The sequence below is a fragment of the Onychomys torridus genome, chromosome 5 (assembly GCF_903995425.1).
Source record: "Onychomys torridus chromosome 5, mOncTor1.1, whole genome shotgun sequence".
Classification (NCBI taxonomy): Eukaryota; Metazoa; Chordata; class Mammalia; order Rodentia; family Cricetidae; genus Onychomys; species Onychomys torridus.
The window spans coordinates 97,005,411-97,024,093 of NC_050447.1; the positions used below are offsets into that span (position 1 = coordinate 97,005,411).

Consider the following 18,683-nt stretch of genomic DNA (forward strand, 5'->3'; position numbering starts at 1 on the left):
AATTAAACAGGAGTAAGTGGCATTGACAGAATTACAGTGCTCAATGCCTTCAGAGGATGTGTTTTGCCTTCAGAATCTTTTTTTTTTTTTTTTTTTTTTTTTTTTTTTTTTTTAATTTAATTGTGTAGTGTGTAAGTGAAATCTAACAGAGATGAGTAGCTAGTGAGCTGTGATGGCCGAGTGGTTAAGGCGTTGGACTCGAAATCCAATGGGTTCTTCCCGCGCAGGTTCAACTCCTGCTCACAGCGTTTGAGGGCTTTCCTGTGTAGCTTTTCATCCAGTACAGTCGGGGCAACCCAGGTGACCGCTGTGACAAACTCTAAAGTAGGAGGTCTTCTTGTTACTTTTAAGTTGGAATACAACTACCTGCGCACACACGAGAAATGCTAGTGCACGCCTGTAATCCCAGCACTCAGGAGGCAGAAGCAAAGGGAGCTATGGAGTTCCATCTACAGAGCGAGTTCCAGAACAACCAGGACTACACAAGAGCAGAAAAAAAGAAAAAGAGAGGAAAGAAATGCCAATGGTTACTTTAACAGTTCCCTGGTATTAAAAAACACAAGCAACAACAAAACAAAAACTAAAAACTGTTGGGAACCTAAATGGACTAGAATTACGGAGCACATTTGATTTGCCAGGCACGTGCAAATGAGTTAAAGGGACGACGCACTAAGATGCTTGGATGCTACACAGCAACAATGCCCAGAATTTAGCGTACAGGCTGACCCCTAGCTGCACCAGGAAACGTTCACCCACCCCTTCTTACAAGTGCATTTTTAAGAGTTTTCGCTCACATTGAATACTTAAATAATATTCAGCCAAACTCTCTTTTATATTTTTAAGAGAACTCCCTAGGAAAATCCGAAATGCTGGGATTTAAAGGTCTGTATCACCACGTCTGGCTCAGCTTAATCTTCAATTGAACTCTGAGCTTCTAAATTGCTGAGTGAATTGAGATTGTAAAATTTAAGATACTTAATTTTGTGATGCACACCTGTAATCCCAGAACTCCAGGCTGAGACAGGAGAATTGCCAGTTTGAGGCCAGATTGATACTGTTTCAAAACATCTAAAAGTAAGAGGAGAAGAGGAGGAAGGGGAAGAAAGAGTGGGTTTCCTTTCACTTTTTCATTCTGTCAAACAGGCTGGTGGGGAGGGGTTGTTTAATGTCAGGGGTACCAATTGACTAACCAAGAGGAGCGTAAGAATGGAAAAACGAACCAGAATAACGCAAGTGATGTCCAGGGCAGGAAATTCCTTTAAAAATGTAAAGCATTTTAAGGGTTGTAAATTGTGCAAATCAAACATTTGTTGAGTTTACACGACTTGAGACTGGGTATCATTAATTTAATACTGCAGCTAATAGTAAATAGTGGAAGTTCTCGTGTCATGGCGGGCCAGTGGCGCAATGGATAACGCGTCTGACTACGGATCAGAAGATTCTAGGTTCGACTCCTGGCTGGCTCGTCTAAGTCTTTTTTACTCTAACGAGGAAATTCTTGTTTTTAATTCAGACGAGAAATTCCTGTTCAATTGTTCAAATCCACAACAGAAACCGATTAAGCCTTGGAATGTCCTGATCTGGTTTCACTAGATATTTGTCTTGCCCTACACTACCCAAAAATTTATAAAAAACAGAAAGGACTGTAGTTCTGAAACATCACCAAATGGATGAAATAGGAAAGCAACGTGCTGAGAAAAAAAAAGCCAGCACAGGAGTTACTTACTACATGTTGCTATTGTAATGAAATGTCTAGACCGCCAAATCTAGAGTTAAGACGTATCACACCGGTTGCCAGGGGCTGGAGAACGAAAAAAATTTGAAGTCAGGTAGCAATGACTGTTACAATTCAGTACACGAATTATCACTGAATTGAACACTTTAAAAGGTTGAGCTTTATTGCGCATGAATTACATCTTAATTTTTGAAAATCACAGTAGCAGGGGGAAAAACTAAAAGTTGACCAATATTTTATTGGTTCATCACACCACCCCACCACCTCCGCCCTACCTTGGGCGGGCTCCGTCCAGAGAAGGGACAGATACTGAATCAAGAAAGCGGTCTGAGAAATTGTTCATATTTGAAAGCGATCCCAGACAAAATTAAGAGCCAGGGGGTGTAGGAAGACTCAGAAGTGCAGCTTTAGGGCAGTGTCTGGGCCGGTGGATCTGCCTTCTAAAGTTTTCCTGGATGTGAGGCTTGAGACATGGAACAGGGAGGGGGTGCTTTAAAGGAAGCCTCCTGCTCATTTAAGTAAACTGAAACCCGGAAAGAACACAGACTAGTTAAATTAAAATTAAATTGAGGTATGCACCATATTCTCCTTCCGAAAGCTTATCCATATCGCATACTTTGAGTTTCAGCCTGTGCTCGGATTAAAAGAATGAAGTTACATGACGCCCAGACTGAGCTTAATCCATGCTCAATTAAGATGGACTACTCGAGACGGGAGAAAGGGCTTGGAGCGCCTCTGATTTTCTCGAGTTGGAGAACCGCCGCTGTCCCACAGATTCCACAGCGAGGGTACGTGGTGTGGTGCATCGCTTCATGTAGTCACTCTGGTCTCCCTCAAGACACTTTGGCTATTTATTTCATGGCTATTCTCTCATCGCCTCCCCCCTGTATGTCCATTTTCGTCAGGCTAACCTGCCTGTAAATCCAGCAAAATTACCAAACTGACCCTGAAATGGTCACACAGTTTTCACTATCCAACGCAGGACTGTGTTGAAACCTGGGGATTGCCCCTCCTGGGTTAAAGAGTGCAGATAACTGAGAGATGCGTAATTTTCACTTCTAGAACCCACTTGGGCAGTTTCCTTTCGGCAATACTCAGGAGGCAGGCACTTGGTCAAACCCTAATCAGATCTCTTCCCCCAGCCTTACTCAATTTGTCCCGATCCCTCCAGGCTTTTAGGTCCTAAATTATAGGTTTTTAAGGGAGAGCAATAATCTAGCATACCAGAGTCTCAGCCTTCTTCCCTACTCTCAGTTTTCACAGATTATCGAGTTTTTCTTCATAGATGTTGTAGGGAATAAAGTTTGAGTTAGTTGTGTATACGCTATTCAGTCACGCAGCTTGAAGCACTGCTCCCTAGGGAAACAGTTGGGCAAGATCTATCCATTCTCAAAATTCATGTGCCTCCTGAGGCAGTATTTCTAAAAATGTACAAGATATGTTTGCACACTCCACAGGCTTTGCTGAGGTCAAGCTCATTCTCTTCTGTATTTTCTAGAACTACAGGACTGGGAAAAACATTAGCAATATGAGTCTTCTAAAAATAATTGTCTCGTTAATGTTAAACAATTCAGAATAATTTAAGCCACTACTTTATGACAACACTGTCACATACAAAAGCATAGTGAAGTATTCTGCATATTTAAGAGCTGGCTGTGGTTACACACCTGTAATTCTAGTTCTTGAGAGGCAGAGACAGGGGGAGCATACAATTTGGGCAGTCCTCCACTATGTAGTAAGTTTGAGGCCAACATAGGCTACATGAGACCCTGTTTCAAAAAAGAGAAGATCAAAGAAAATGAGACTATGGGATGTGTGTGTGTGTGTGTGTGTGTGTGTGTGTGTGTGTGTGTTTTCTACATATATCTTTAATGTAAAATCCAAGTTGGGATCAAAGTGTATAGAGTACTACCATGGGAGGCATTAGTGTTAGATTATACATGTATTTTTACAAACTATTACTCCAAGAGCTGGGTGGGCCTGGTGGCACACACCTTTAATCCCAGTACTTGGGAGGCTGAGGCCAGTGGATCTCTGAGTTTTAGGAAAGCCTGGTCTACAGAGTGAGTTCCAGGACAGCCAGGGGTATACAGAGAAATTCTGTCTGGAAAAAAAAATCCCTACAAGAATATTTAATTAACAAATAGCCGACACTACATGGCTCTTTCAATGCCTTTGAAGATTTTTTTAGATTGAACTGACAGTTTCAGATTCTGTTTCACCTGCTTAATTGCTCAAAGCATAACTTGGGGTGGGAACCTGAAGATCCATCTGCACACAGAAGCACGTGTAAGATTAAAAGGTAAAGCTTACCCTATATAAATGTGACCACTTTCTTTCTACTCAAGGTCAGGCCCTCCTGAGCATTAGTTAGGACAGGCTGCATGTTATTGTTATTTAAGAGCCTCTCCTTTATTAAGCTCTGAGAGCATGAGGTGAATTCTTGCAGGAAGGAGTTGTTCAGTTATTTCAGTATAACCAGCCTGAGATGTCTAGCAGGATGTCACAAGTTGGGAGGCTTGTACAGCTGCAGAGGGGCCAGCCTTCTGCCGGTCAGAGAGACTGGGGAAATACACAGACCTCTTTTTTACTGAGGGAGAAAAGTTTCTCTTCTGTTGCTTGTCCTGCTCTATTCCTTTTCTGTTCTCTTCTTCTGCCCTCATGTTTCCCTTCTGCCTCTCCTTAGGTCTTCCTTCCTTCTAGCTACTCCCTGATGTCCTTCCTTCTACATCTTTCCTGGTATTTTCCTTCTCCCATGTCTTTATTTTTTTCTCTTATAGCTTATATAACCCAGCAGAATCTTTCAAGCATATAGAAATGACAATGTGGTTACATTCTATTTTTAAGTGAATGATTACAATGAATACAAGTAAAAAACAATGTGTTTTCCATCTCCCTTACATGATTAAACATTTTATGTATTACAGGTGAAAAATGAATTATCCCCAAGACCCACATACAGTTACACAGATCAGGAGCCTTTCAGTCAGAACCATTTACACTGGCAGTAGTTTCTGTAATTGCCAGAAAAACAGGCTACTGGTTTCACTTTTCGTATTTTAAAGTCCTGTCCTATTATCTTAACTTACCATCCAGTTCTTTGTTTTCTAGTTACATGAAAAAAATAAAAAAAATTTAAAAAAAGCTTTGTTTTAGCTATGATGCACACCCAAACCCATGAACAAATTTCCTAACATCAGAAAGAACTTGAGCTAACTCCTAGGACTCAGTTGTTTTTCTTAATCATTAACCTAAGCCACAGTCTATATATCTTCTCAATAGAAACTCATAGGTCCTAGCTGTGTGATCCTATTTTCTATCCTCTGCAGCCCCTGCTTTATCAGGGGTGGGGCAACACTTTAAACAGTACAGCCTAAGAGGAAATCATCTTTATAATAATTCACAGGTAAAAAATGTCTAGTAGAATGAGATATTTCCATCAGATAATCACACTACATTAAAGGCACTGGGATCCCCTCACACCCATCCACACCAGAGCAAAATGGCAGCAGCAAACATGTAAAGGCACAGCAGTAGCAAGAGACATTCTGGAGTCAAAGCCCTCAGGACCCTGCCTATCCGAGACTCACCCATCAGTGCCTTGCATTCTGATGTGCCAATCTCCTGAAGCCAGTTGTTACCTGCTGCTCCCCTGACACGGCCATCCATCAGCACACAGCAAAAATGTGTATTCCTAGAATTTGGGAAGCTAGAAGTTCAAGATCAAAGAGTTGCTAGGGTCAGTTTCTGGTAAGGCATTTCTTCCCGCTTCTTTCTATGTTCTTGTGAGATCTTTCTTCTGATCTCCGATGTCTTTTCCTTGGTCCCATAAGGACACAGGTTGCACTGGATTACAGTCCCGCATTGTGATCTCATGTGACTTCAGTTATCCTCTAAAATTTCCATCTCTCAATGCTATCACACTGGAATGAATTCGGGCTTCAAAGGAACGAGTCTCCAGGAAGATGCAGTCAGCCCACAGCAAGGTCCAGCTTGCCTTTAGTGGCCTAGTGCCCACATCTGGTCCTATCACTCTGACGTCTACTTGTCTCAATGGTTGTAGGTTCACTATGATGTCACCACAGAGCATGAGGGCACCAGAGTTGTATTCAAGAATGTTTCTCACAACTGTGGTGAATGGTCCTCTGGTGCAGCCGACCATTCTCAAGGAGGGCCTATATCTTATATAAATCTCATTTTAGCATTTAATCTCCCCAACATGCAGCATTTTGCTCTGCAGTGTATCACGGAAGAACTGATATTTCAGTTTCATTTTGTTGATTTGTTCTGACTTAGAAGCGCTGGATTGATTGGGAGTCTCTGCCTAACAAGTGAATGAGTTTGATGCAATGTTTACAACCCTTCTCCCTTGGTCCCATACCCTTAAAATCCATTCTCTTTCAGGTTTGTCAAATTTCCATCAGTACACATCATCAAATTTATCCTGGCATGATGACCTGTAATCTCAGTAGCCAGGAGGCCGAGGGAAGGGGGAGAGGATTGGCAGGCACAAGTTGTAGACCAGCCTGGGCTGCAATGTGAGGCCTTGCCTCCAGTGAATGAATGAATGAATGAATGAATGAATGATGAAGAAAATCACACCATTCTTCTGGTATATATCACACCTCCTCAAAGGTCACACTTTGGTTTTGCCCTCAAGGGTCAGTGACACATCCTGAGGAGAACCAGGAGAGTCTCCAAGGACAGCTCCCACAGACCAGACATTGCCCTGTCTCTCTGCAAGAGGCTGACATTCTTAGGCTGGGCAGAACAGCTACTATCAGCTATCACTGGGCTCAAAGCTGGGACTAGAGAATAATTTCAGTGAACTTGGTTCAAGAAGGTCATAGTTCCCACCTTTCAGCCTTACTTTAATACAAATAAAAAAATTCCTAAATCTCTTCAAGACTTCAACCCAGACAAACATCCCTTATCTACTGAAATCCCCTGGTTTTCATGTCTTCCTCCTACCCATGCCTTGTAGGGGAGAAGAAATATCTTTGCTCACTTACCACTAAACTCATGACTCAGGCATGGAAAAGGGAGATAGACAATAGAAATATTATTAGTATTAAAACAAGATTTAAAGCAGGCAGTGGTGGTGTACACCTTTAATCCCAGCCCTTGGGAGGCAAAGGCAGGCAGATAGGCCTCTGATTTCAAGAGTAGTCAGGGCTACATAGAGAAACCAAAAACCAACCAACTTAAAAAAAACAAAAAACAAAAAACAAAAAACAACCCACTAAGATTTAATGGACTGGATTAGGGGTACACATTTGTAATGCCATCACTAAAATAAGTAAGCAAGTAAATAAATAACATTTTTAAGGACCGGCAGTCCCAAAGAAACAGGCAAACCTATCCTTTAGGTTTAATGAAGACAGGTTAATTATGAAGAATGATCACAAGAACTATGATTAGATAAAAATGTAAGATCTGATGATGATAACTGGAGTGGGATGGGCACTTATCAAGATCTGTACAGATTATTTTCTGTGTTCTTGCATCCTTTGATTTGGACGATAAACAACAGAAACCTGACACGTTGACGTTATCGTGATTTTACAAAGGCAGCAAAAGAAGACACTTGTTTCCTTGAGGGCAAAAATCATGCCTTTCTGTACCTGCATTCTGTTGTAGATGGTGGCGTTCTTTCAAGGTTTCACTTGTTTCTCCGGATTTTCCAGAAAACTGGTACAAGTGGCTACATCAAGTTGATTACCTGCGAAGGAAATGTCATTTATAGTCGCACGCAGGGCTGATGGCCTCTGACCCTCTCCTGGGATCAGAGTGCGAATTTCAGGTTCCCTAAGAGTCATTTTCTGTCTCCAGGAATGAGCTTCCAGATGCGTTGAACATACGGAAGTAAGCTGTGGAGACAGCGTTCGTAGTCTGGACATTCTCTTTTGCAGAATGTGTCCTTAGCTTTGCTCTCTCGCTCGAAGTTTGAAGAATTGGCAAAGTTTTATGCGTTATTATTTATAATTTATAAATGTGAGAGAGGGAGAAAATCCTACTGCCTCTTAAAAGTGATCATTTCTGATAGTGTCCATGGTGAATGCCCAAGCCTGGGATAGAAACTCTGCCAGTTATACATGGGTGTGGCACAAGAAAGACACGCTAGCGTGTTGTTTCCGTAGTGTAGTGGTTATCACGTTCGCCTCACACGCGAAAGGTCCCCGGTTCGAAACCGGGCGGAAACAAGATGGACTGACTCTTTTGTTTTTCTTTTGTCCCCCCGCCCCTCCCTCCCACCACCATTTTTTGAAAATAGATCCACCCAGAGTTGGGTCTGCTGTGCTGAGTGCTCAGTTCTCCGTGAGATGCTCTCCAGCCGGCCCAGGGGTGCCCTCCACAGCTGGGCGGCGGACGAAGGCAGAAGGCCACACTTCCACATAGCATTCTCTGGGCCCCGGGTTTTGCTCCTCACAGGGAGGAGCACTGTGGGCCGAGTCCCTGAGTGGGAGCTGGACAGGAGGTCCTGCAGTGATGGTGGGGCGGGATACCAGGCCCAAACTAACAAACGTCATCACACAGCACCAAATACAAAACACAGAATCTTAACAGGAATAGTTTTTTTAACGTGGAAAAATGGTGTTTGAAATTATTCTATTTGCTGTCCAGTTACATAAAAGCTATTGCTCAACACAAACAGGACTACTCGTATAAAAATGACACAGTAATTAATGTAAAACTAACTGAACACAGGAGAGTACAGAAAAATTTCAGTTTTTCTATCTTCCTCTGATTAAGGTTTTTTGTTTGTTTTGAAACAGGGGCTTATTATGTAGCCTTGGACGTCCTGGAACTCACTATGCAGACCAGGCACCCAGCTGCCTCTGGAGTATTGGGATTAAAGGTGTGTACCATCATGCTCAGGTTTTTTGCTTTGCTTTGCTTCCCCACTTTTAAATAGCATTATTCTTTATTGATTCTTTGGGAATTTCACATCATGCACCCCAATCCTTCTCACCTCCTGGTCCATCCATATCCACCCCTCACCCCTGCAGTATCCCTCCCTGAAAAAAAATCAATTAAAAACCAAACCAAACCAAACCAAACCAAACAAATCCCACCTCGTTCCTCCATCTTTCCAACACCTTGTCATTCACCCTAAGGACATTGGGTGCTGTGGTGTGTCACCCAGGACACACTTTTGTCCAGTTTGACCACTCACAAAGTGTTCATTGCAATGAGGCATTGGTCTGGCTCAAGGCCTCTGGCACATCATCGTGGTTTTTGTTTTTTTAGACAAATTTCACACTGTAGCTCACGTTGACATGGAACTCCGTAAGTAGTTCTGTCTATCCCCAAATACAAAAGAATCCTCCTGCTTCAGCCTTCTGATTACTGGGATTCAAGGTGTGATCACCATGCCCCACCAAGAAATTATTTTAATTTTATTGAATTTTGTAGATTATATTATTCTTAAGATACACAATGCACAATTTTAAAAAATGCTAACAAATACAACAGAACAATAACCTGGCTACTGCATTTAATAAAAATAATACTGACATTTGTCTCATGATGCAGTAAAAACATTTTGAACTAGCTGTTTCTTTTCCCATAATAATTTTCCTCAAATTGCATGGAGGAATTAAGACAACATTCCCTCCTTTTATGGTTCAGGGGAATCAAAACCACAGGCTCTCTCATGTTAGGGAAACAGCCTTCTTGGGAGACATATCCTCCGCCTCCTAAATGTCATGGCAACACACTCAGCTCTGCCCTTACCATGCCGGCTTAGGGTTTCCTTTGTTGCAACAGAACACCAGGACAAAAGCAAGCTGGGAGGAAAGGGTTTATTTGGCTTAGCCTTCCAGACCACAGTCCATCATTGCAGGAAGTCAGGACAGGAACTCGAGCAGGGCTGGAACCTGGAAGCAGAAGCTGATGCAGAGGCCATGGAGGGGTGCTGCTTACTGGCTTACATCCCATGGCTTGCTCAGCCTGCTTTCTTATAGAACCCAGCCAGGACCATCAACCTAGGGATGGCACCAACCACTATGGACTGGGCCCTCCTCCATTCCATTGATCACTAATTGAGAAAATGCTTTACAGCTGTATCTCAAGGAGGCATTTCCTCGACTGAGGCTCTAATGACTCCAGCTTGTGTCAAGTCGACACACACAACCAGCTAGTACACAAGCCTGTATCATCCTGACTCATGATATCCATTTAGTGTGATGAAACCATGGGAGGTCTTAGGATTCATGTCCTAAGTGTCCTTGACCTTGCTTAGAAACTGTCTGAAGAACAGAATCATGTGCCAGCTGTGCTTGTTTATTTTATGTATCTATCACCTTAACTGGGTTGTGGTGTTCAGATACTTAGTAAAGAATCATTCTAGATGTTTCTGCTTGGGTGAGTTTTGAATGGGGCACATTTAAATTGGTGGACTTTTAGTAAAGAATATGTGTGTGGGCATCATGTAGTCAGTGGCAGGGATGAACATCAGGGTGGCTGGATTCTGGGCAACTGCATCCTTCCAACAATTTTCTCTGGACCCAAATGCAATCATTAGTTGAGTCTGTAGCCTGCCAGCATCCTTCATCAGAATTTGGATTCTCCAAGTCTTGTTTAAAATATCACTGAATGACAGTTTTGAAACTACGATGAGCAGGACATGCACATGGACCATTGAAAGTGGGTCTTGCTGTGTGGGAGATTGTGTTCAACTCTGTATGTAGCACACAGGTCAGTGGGAATGTGGTGGGGAGCAGCATGAGGTCAATGGGGCTAGTGGATAGTGTGGACTAGTGGACAAACACCATAGTAAAGATACTTCTCACTAAATGGACTCCATATGCTTCTTGCTGGTGAGAAACCAGGGAAAGCCAGCGTTCTGCAGGGGAGAGAGGGAGATAAAGAACCCTAGCAGATATTGAGGTAACAGTTTGAGGACATTGGCACTCTCTCCCAATGAACTGACTTTGTAGACTTCTTTATTGGAAGTGAATTTTACAAGGACCACTATTATTTTAAAGTATTCGGTTCCTTAGAAGCACACAGTGAGTCTCAGCCATGTCAGCAGCATGCTGTCTTTCATTTGTGAGAACCAGGTTTGTAATCCCAGCACTCAGGAGACAGGCCACATAGCAAGTTCAAGGCCAGCCTAGGACAAAGGAGACTTTCAAAACAAATCAAAACACAAACCAGAACCAAGAAACCAACAACACGAAACAAACAAAAACCCCAAACCCCCAAACAACAAAAACTCCAAACCAACCAAACAAATCAAACCAGAGTTTACAAGTTTCATTTTAAACTGGTGAGTAAACAAAACTTCCTTGAGACCTGTCGCTTAGGATCTCGAGTTAATTCTGTAAAATACGTTTGTTCGCTGTGACTAAGGCAACAATTGAAATGTTTATATTTATACAAGTTCGGAAAAGTACCAGCTGACAATAAAGTCGCAGAAACTATCTGAAAAGTGCCGCTCGATGCATCACCAAGTCACCGTGGATCTGAGGCACGTCTCCGTGTTGTGCTCTTTCCCAAGCTCATCCTACAGAAGGCAGACAATGTCAAAACAGACGCCGTTGTCGGCCACCGGTGCCCGGGGTTGTCAGCGATCTTGCATTGTTACAGGCACGCTTTGTTTGGGCAAACAGTGGCGGGCGCCACCGGGCGTCTTGGTGCGGCACTGCAGCTAGAGGCTGATTTCCGCCAGCTGGGTCGCAGGTCCCGGGGACCGGGGCGGAGGTGCAGCGCCGGGCCTCGAGACCCCGAGACTGCTGGGAAGCGCGCGAACCCCCGGCTCCGAGGAGACAAACTGCCGGAGGCTTTCCAGGTCAGAACCCGCAGTTCGAGAGATTCTGTTTCCCTTGCAGAAGCAGAGTTGTGTTTGTGCAGGCACCAAGGGTGGCGGCTTGTCGTCTCCGCTTGTCTTTCCTTTTAAGTAACAGCAACACAAAACGCACCCCCACTTTTTTTTTTTTTAAAGACCAAGGACAGAAATTACGTATCAATAAGTATACCTAAGAAAGCCGCACTCTCAGGCAGCGGCCGGTTAGCTCAGTTGGTTAGAGCGTGGTGCTAATAACGCCAAGGTCGCGGGTTCGATCCCCGTACGGGCCAGCTACTAAGCATTTTCTTAAACTAACCACCGCCTTCAGCCAAATCCACACTCTGACGAGCTGTAATAAATCTTGATATCAGAATAGCTTCACCTTAAAACTGATAGTGATTCCCGACCCAAGCGCCAGAAAGAACGGTGACATTAAGCAAGTTTTTCTGTGGCATACCAAATAATAAAGCCAACCCCAAATTTTGAAGGTTCATAAAAAACCAGAATGGTCAGGGTGTACATTTCAGCATAACTATTTTCCTTGTTCTCAAAAGTAAAAATGAATCCTGCTCCAAACCAAATGGCATGGCTTATTCCTTGTTTGGTACTGGTAACCGAAGTCCGTCTTTTGACCGCAAACGTTGGCTGGCACAGGCTGAGAGAGTCCACGTGAATTTCTACAGCAGAACTTGAAATCTCTTTTTAACACCAGTAAAGCCTTCCCTTCCTCCCACTCTGCGTGTCAGGAGGCATGCACCCTCTAGAGTGTGACCATCCATGAATGTCATGAAACATTTTCCACATGTTTAGACGTGGTGCGTTACGCAAAGTACAAAAACTGAACGAAGGCCCCGCTGGGATTCGAACCCAGGATCTCCTGTTTACTAGACAGGCGCTTTGACCAGCTAAGCCACGGAGCCTCTTTCATTGCCCCACTCAATTATACGTATATATAAGGCTTATGTGAAATACCCGTGTTTACTTCAATTTGCACCAAAGAAAACATGTATGTTTCAAACTTCATACAAAAAGAGAAATTCCAGCATTTAAGAAACATTTTTTTCGTAAAATGTAAGTTTTAAAATTGATTTCAAATCGAAATGTTTGAAAATTTTATTTCATAGTGACTTGCGCCCCCTAGAGAGAGTATTGGGTATTTCGGAACATTTTAGCAATTGCCTTTTTCTCCACTGGGCTTCAGTCCTTCCTTTTCCAGGTACTGGAGATAAAACAATGAACAAAACAACACAAATTTATTTCACTATAGAGTCTGCATTTTACAAGGAAATTAAAAGGCAAGTTTTAGAAAGCCCAGGTAGACAGAAACAAATAAAGCAAAACCCATTAAACAAACATGGGATGTGCTAGCCTGCCAATTTACTGTACCCGAGAAAACTCATCGTGCCCCTTCTCTCCTTTGTCTTTCTTTTTCTGAGATAGTCTCAACGTGTAGCCTTGACTAGCCTGGAACTTATGTAGATCAGGCTGGCCTCAAACTCAGGGATCTGTCTGCCCAAGTCCTAGGACTAAAGGTGTGCCTGGTCCTCCTCCTTTGCTCAGGCAGAAGAAAGCGGCCCCGATGAAGACTCTGGCAGAGATCCAGGCAGCGAGCTCCCACTTACTCTGTTCTGAGACGCCCCCGACCCACCCGTCTTTCAAAGCTACCCTGGCCTCCTCAAAGGGCGGCTGCTGCTGCTGCTGCTGCTGGACGCTCGCTCTGCACCTCTCCCACAGTCTTGTTTGGCCCTTTGCCCCGTGAGGTTGAAACAGACTAATTCCCTGGCCTCCAGATTAGAAACTAAATGGAAGATATGGAGACATGCATAAAGACGTGGGGTACAATGTGACAACCCCTTCAGAATGCTGTCGGGGTCTATAACTTGGACGTGGTGACGGGGCATCAGAGCAGACAAAAGACCCCTCAGTGCGGGTTCCATGTCGATTTGATGTGTGTAGAAAGGCAAGCTTAGAGGAAGGCAGCTTAGAATGCGATCATTTTCCTCCCTCCCTCTGTCCCTTCTCCTCTCCCTCTTTCTCTGTCATTTTGAGACAGGGTCTCTAGATAGCCTAGGTTTGCCTGGAACTCCGTAGCCCTGGCTAGCTTCAAACTTGCAACAATCATCCCTCTCATCCTCCCAAGTGCCGGCATTATAAGCACTTGCTACACCTGATGCTACCGGAACTGTTCTTGATGGAGAAGACTGAGGGCGAGTGCATTCACAGAGCACTCACAAATGCAGCCCCCGAGAGACAGAGTCCTGCAGAGTTGCTTTCCTGTGGTTACTTTCCAGCTCTTTCCTTCCAGGCCAGCCCCTGTCAGCATGCCCTGCAAGGGGCCAGAAGGCATCCTCTCATCCTCTTTTCCACACACCCTGCCATTCTTCTCCCTACGAAAGCAGTTTTTCTTTTCTTTTTCCTTTGAGACAGGGTTTCTCTGTGCAACAGACCTGGCTGTCCTGGAACTCGAGTTGTAGACCAGGCTGACCTTGAACTCACAGACCTAAATATGGGTGTTCTGCCCCCGCCCTCCTGCCACTGCCACCAGAGTTGCCCTGTTACACATTCACACAGGTCATTCGTAAAGGCTAATGACTTCATAGAACCCTCTTGAGGGCACTTACCAAGCCTATTTTGCCTACTTCCCACCTGTCTCTGGTGAAGCCGGAGGGTGTTTCCCCTCTCTCAGCTCCCTCTACGCTCCTAGGCGGGTATTTTGCTGTGATAACTAGAAGAGTTTTTATTTATTTATTTATTTATTTATTTACTTACTTACTTACTTACTTATTTATTTATTTATTTATTTATTTATTTATTTATTTATTTATTTATGGCTGTGAGCCTAGCCTTTAACAGCTGAGCCATCTCTCCAGCCCGACTTTTTTTTTTTTGAGGGAGAGAACACATTTTAATTTTTTTAATTTAAAAAAATATCCAGAAGAAAAAGAAAAGATTGATAAGCACAGTGTGGTGTTGATGGTACAAGACAGTGGTGGCTTTGACCACTGAAATGAAAATCAGCTTACATTTGCTTCAGGATTTTGTACTATTCTTTACTGTCAACTCTTAAATCCAGACATCTGCTTTGAAATCTATGCTTCGAGGGAGGTATAATGTACATAGTGACAAGCAAATAATACAGAGTGATCTCATCAATAAAAGCTTCCTATATACGTATATTTAAAGGATTTTGGGGGTCTGTTTACATGTTTGTTAGAGGCTTGAGTTACATTTCTTTTTTTGTAGTGCTGGGGGCTGGACTCAGGGTCCCATGCATGCAAGGCAGGAACTCTACCAACTGAACCACACTCCCAGATCTTTGGCTTACATCTTACACATGAACTTTACTTATTGTTTATCTGTATTCTTTGCGAGGCTGACACATTCTTCATGGTGATGAACAGGGGGAGTGTTTCATATTCTAGTTGAGTGGATTGTAGAGTTCAGATCTGGTTATACTGTCTGCTTGTTACTAGTCAAGTATAAGCTCAGATCCTTGGCTCTGTGATGATCAATTCACTTTTTCCCTCTCACAATTGTACCTTTGAAGTTACTGTAACAGGGTCAAGGTTTCTCTATCTTTCTCAGCTGAAGGCAGCATCTTTGGTTCCTAACCCCAGTGCCCCAGCCAGCGGGGTTTCAACGGGGTCGACAGCAGGTGGAGCGAATGAAAGACGGGGGACACGAGGGACGACAGCAAGACGGTATTCTGATCAAGCTGCAGATTTTATTTCTCTCTGCAAGGCTTATATAGCATAGGAGGGGAGGAGGCAGGAAGGAGGGAAGGGGAAGAGATGTGGAAGGTGTGCAGAAATGTGGGAGACATGCAGGTCGTGCAACTGCAGGAAGTCTGCTAAGGTCACTGGTCAGGGGCCATTTGTTCTGTTGCTAGGCTACCTGACCATGGAATGCTCTTTACCTTCGGTTGTCATGGCACCTGACTGTGGAATGTTCTTATCTTTGGGAGCCTCCGGTTAGTAAACAGGTGTTACTGCTCTGGGGAAGGGCAGTGGGCTTATGACTTGTTCCCTGGCTTAGCTACTACTCTCCATGGTTCATGTTTGGTTCCTGACACCTTGGGCCTTGACACCCCAGCCCTGAAAAGTCCAGTGGGAAAGCACTGTTCTAGAAACTCAGGGTCTCAACGCCCCGACTAACTGCCTGGTCTTGGCTCCGGTTAAACTGCTTGTTTCCCTCTGCAACTGCTAACCAGGATGTTGTTTTTCTGGTTTTGTCTTTAAAAACACCCTGTACTTCCTACTCAGGATGGCCGTGTGAGACATGTTTCTCTCCAGGCGAGTCACAGACCCTGCTCAACACAGACTCTCAGCATGACCAAGTTGATCAAAGTTGAGCTAGCCTGGGAGATCAAGGTGCTCCAGCCACCAGAGCGTCCTAGCACTCAAGGTATGGCCTGACTCCCCTGAGCAGTCAGGCTACCTCCTCTCCACTCACCTCCCCAGTTTAACACATTGTTTTCATTTTTTGGGTTTTTACCCCATAACATTATGTGAAAGGAAATTTTCCTGTTGTGAGGTTAAAAAAAAATGTTATCTTCAAAAAAATAATGTCTAGATTTTAAATTTTAGGATATTGAGTCATATAGATAAGTACCTTAGGTTCTTTTTATATTAAAGAAAAGAAAAACAGCACCAGAGGGTTTTCTTGTCTGCAACACTCAGAAGGCACCAGCATTGATTCCTGCTAGGCAAGTCTTTAGAAGAACCATAGAAAATGGTAACATACCAACAAGACCCACACAGGGGCAAGTGACACAAACACTCACATTCTTAGCCTCTAAAGCCTGTCAGATAACAGTTGCCCTCTTCCCCAACTAAGAATGTATTTCCATACCTGCCCCCTCTAATCGAAACACAGGCTTTGTCATGTCTTACGGTGCACTCAGGGTCAGATCCCTTATGGAGGACCAGCCACTCCTTAGGTCCTGTCTAGCATACCTTTCCAAAGCTGATCCATCACCTGACAAGTTACAGAAGGGTGGAACATAGCTTACTAAGTTACTGCCTTATATCCAGACACCTTCACTGACCTGTTAACTCAAAGACCCTTCTCTAAATGCAGAGTCCTCTTTCCTCAAGCCAGAAATATGCAGAATCTCCTTTGTTTCCTGGGTTGCTGCTGGGTCTCCTTTTCCAGCGTCTCTCCATGAAACTGGCTGCTATTACAAGACCCAATATCTCTGAAATCTTTCCCAGCAGTGACTCCCAGGTCATACCAACTACTCCCAACTTTGTGGACTTTCGGGTCAAGTCTACTGAATCCAGAATCTTTATTATTAAACACACTAATAATTAAGCTCTACTTTTTCAGCAAACTTCAGAGCACATGTATTCTTTATGGTGATCACTCACCTGGCTTAGTAAGCTATTAATTGTGTCAGACTGAGGACTTTATCCCCTCACTTCCAGACAGGCCCTGAGCAAGAATCCCTACCCCCAGTTCCTACTTGGATCAGTAGGATTTGTAAATATTGGGAGGAATTAAAAAATCTGAACTAATCTAAACTCCATCATTGACTTCACACACACACACACACACACACACACACACACACACACACACACACGTAGTGAGAACACACAAAAGAGAAAGCAGGGAAGGGATTGTTACTCTGTTGAAAATTAGATAATAAGTTCAAGAGACTAATGAAAACGAAGCAATTTTTAATATACAATTCTGCATAGAGAAAAGGCAAAATTGGTTCTCCGTGTAGCCTTGTCTAACCCAGAATTCACTCTAGACAAGACTGGCCTCAAACTCCACCTGTGAGATCTGTCTTCCTTTGCCTCCCAAGTGCTGGCATTAAAGGCAGGGCCGCTGACATCAACCACCTGGCTAAGACTTTATTTTTTATTTTTAGTTTTTTAAATTTCAGCCTTTTCTTTCTTTTTAAAAAATACTTATTTTTTATAGATCATTGTAAGCCACCATGTAATTTGCTGGGTATTGAATTTAGGTCCTCTGGAAGAGCAGTCCAGTACTCTTAACTGCTGAGCCACCTCACCAGCCCAAGAGTGGTTTTTAAAGTGCCTCTATCAAGAGAATCTCCTGTTCAGGACTTGCCCTCTTCCCAAACTCCCCATCCTAAAGATTTAGGATACAGAGCTTTAAGCAATGTGCTCAGTAATGCAACAGATCACCTGTAACTTTCCATCTCAGAATTATGAGATAAAGCCTGTGCCAGCTAGCTCCTGCATAATCTTGATAAGTGCTTCTGACACTGAAAATGGACCATAATTTCTGACATTGGTGAATACTGCCGATAAGCAGCTTTGATGTTTCAGAGCTAAGCTTTCTATCATTTGTACTCTACCTGTACGTTTCATGTAATAAACTATCTTTTCTCAATTTGTTTTTGATCAAGTAACATCTTCAATAAAGTCGTCTTTGTATATCTGTCTAAAATACTAGTCGCCATTAACCTCTTTAAAACTTATCTGTTCTGCATTTTCTTCCTGGGATATCTACCACCCGACATGCACCACCTTCGTTTCACCAGCTGGAAGCAATTTCCATGGGGATAATTTCCTAAGCTTCCCAGGCCCACCCTCCAAAACATACTGTGAACACTGGACCGAGTTTACCATTGTGGGCCTTGAAAGTCTACTTTTAACAGATGACATTTAGTAGAACATAATTACGTTCTGCTCCAGAGGAGGAGAAAAACTTAAGAACCCTGCCATTTATTGAAGGTTAACTAGACCTTTCAAGTGGGAGGCTGTTCTAAAAACTGGGTATGATGGTGGACGTCCTCCCAAGTATCTTTGGCCTAGGATGCAGCTGCACAAGCCTTTAATCTCAGCACTCTGGAGGCAGAGGCGGAGGCAGGTGGAGCAGCTTGACCTACAATGTGAATTCATTAAAAAAAAAAACAACCAACCAACCAAGCACTGTTTAAAGAAACAAACAAAAACCCAAAAAATACCAAGGAAGCCGTTCCAAAATCCAAACGGACTCCTAGAAACAAAAACCACAAAACCGTTAAACGTATTTGAATACTCGGGCCCCACCCAGACAAATACGTTGACACTGGATGGCAGATCATGTAATGGGAATCACTCAAGACTCAGTTTTTAGGTTTACATGCATCAGCTTCTTTCTAGACTGTGTAAGTGGCTCTGAAAAGAGCCTTTTGGG

At 43.4% G+C, this 18,683-nt stretch overlaps 5 non-coding genes across 5 annotated transcripts; 4 read left to right on the forward strand and 1 right to left on the reverse strand.

Moving 5' to 3' along the window:
• Positions 1 to 166: 166 nt before the first annotated feature.
• On the forward strand, positions 167 to 248 carry Trnas-cga. Its single transcript has one exon. It is a non-coding gene; the product is annotated as a tRNA-Ser (tRNA).
• A 1,145-nt stretch (positions 249 to 1,393) lies between these two features.
• On the forward strand, positions 1,394 to 1,466 carry Trnar-acg. The gene has a single exon. It is a non-coding gene; the product is annotated as a tRNA-Arg (tRNA).
• A 6,399-nt stretch (positions 1,467 to 7,865) lies between these two features.
• On the forward strand, positions 7,866 to 7,938 carry Trnav-cac. Its single transcript has one exon. It is a non-coding gene; the product is annotated as a tRNA-Val (tRNA).
• Positions 7,939 to 11,744: 3,806 nt separating this feature from the next.
• Trnai-aau lies at positions 11,745 to 11,818 on the forward strand. The gene has a single exon. It is a non-coding gene; the product is annotated as a tRNA-Ile (tRNA).
• Positions 11,819 to 12,374: 556 nt separating this feature from the next.
• Positions 12,375 to 12,448, reverse strand: Trnat-agu. The gene has a single exon. It is a non-coding gene; the product is annotated as a tRNA-Thr (tRNA).
• Between the last annotated feature and the right edge of the window lie 6,235 nt (positions 12,449 to 18,683).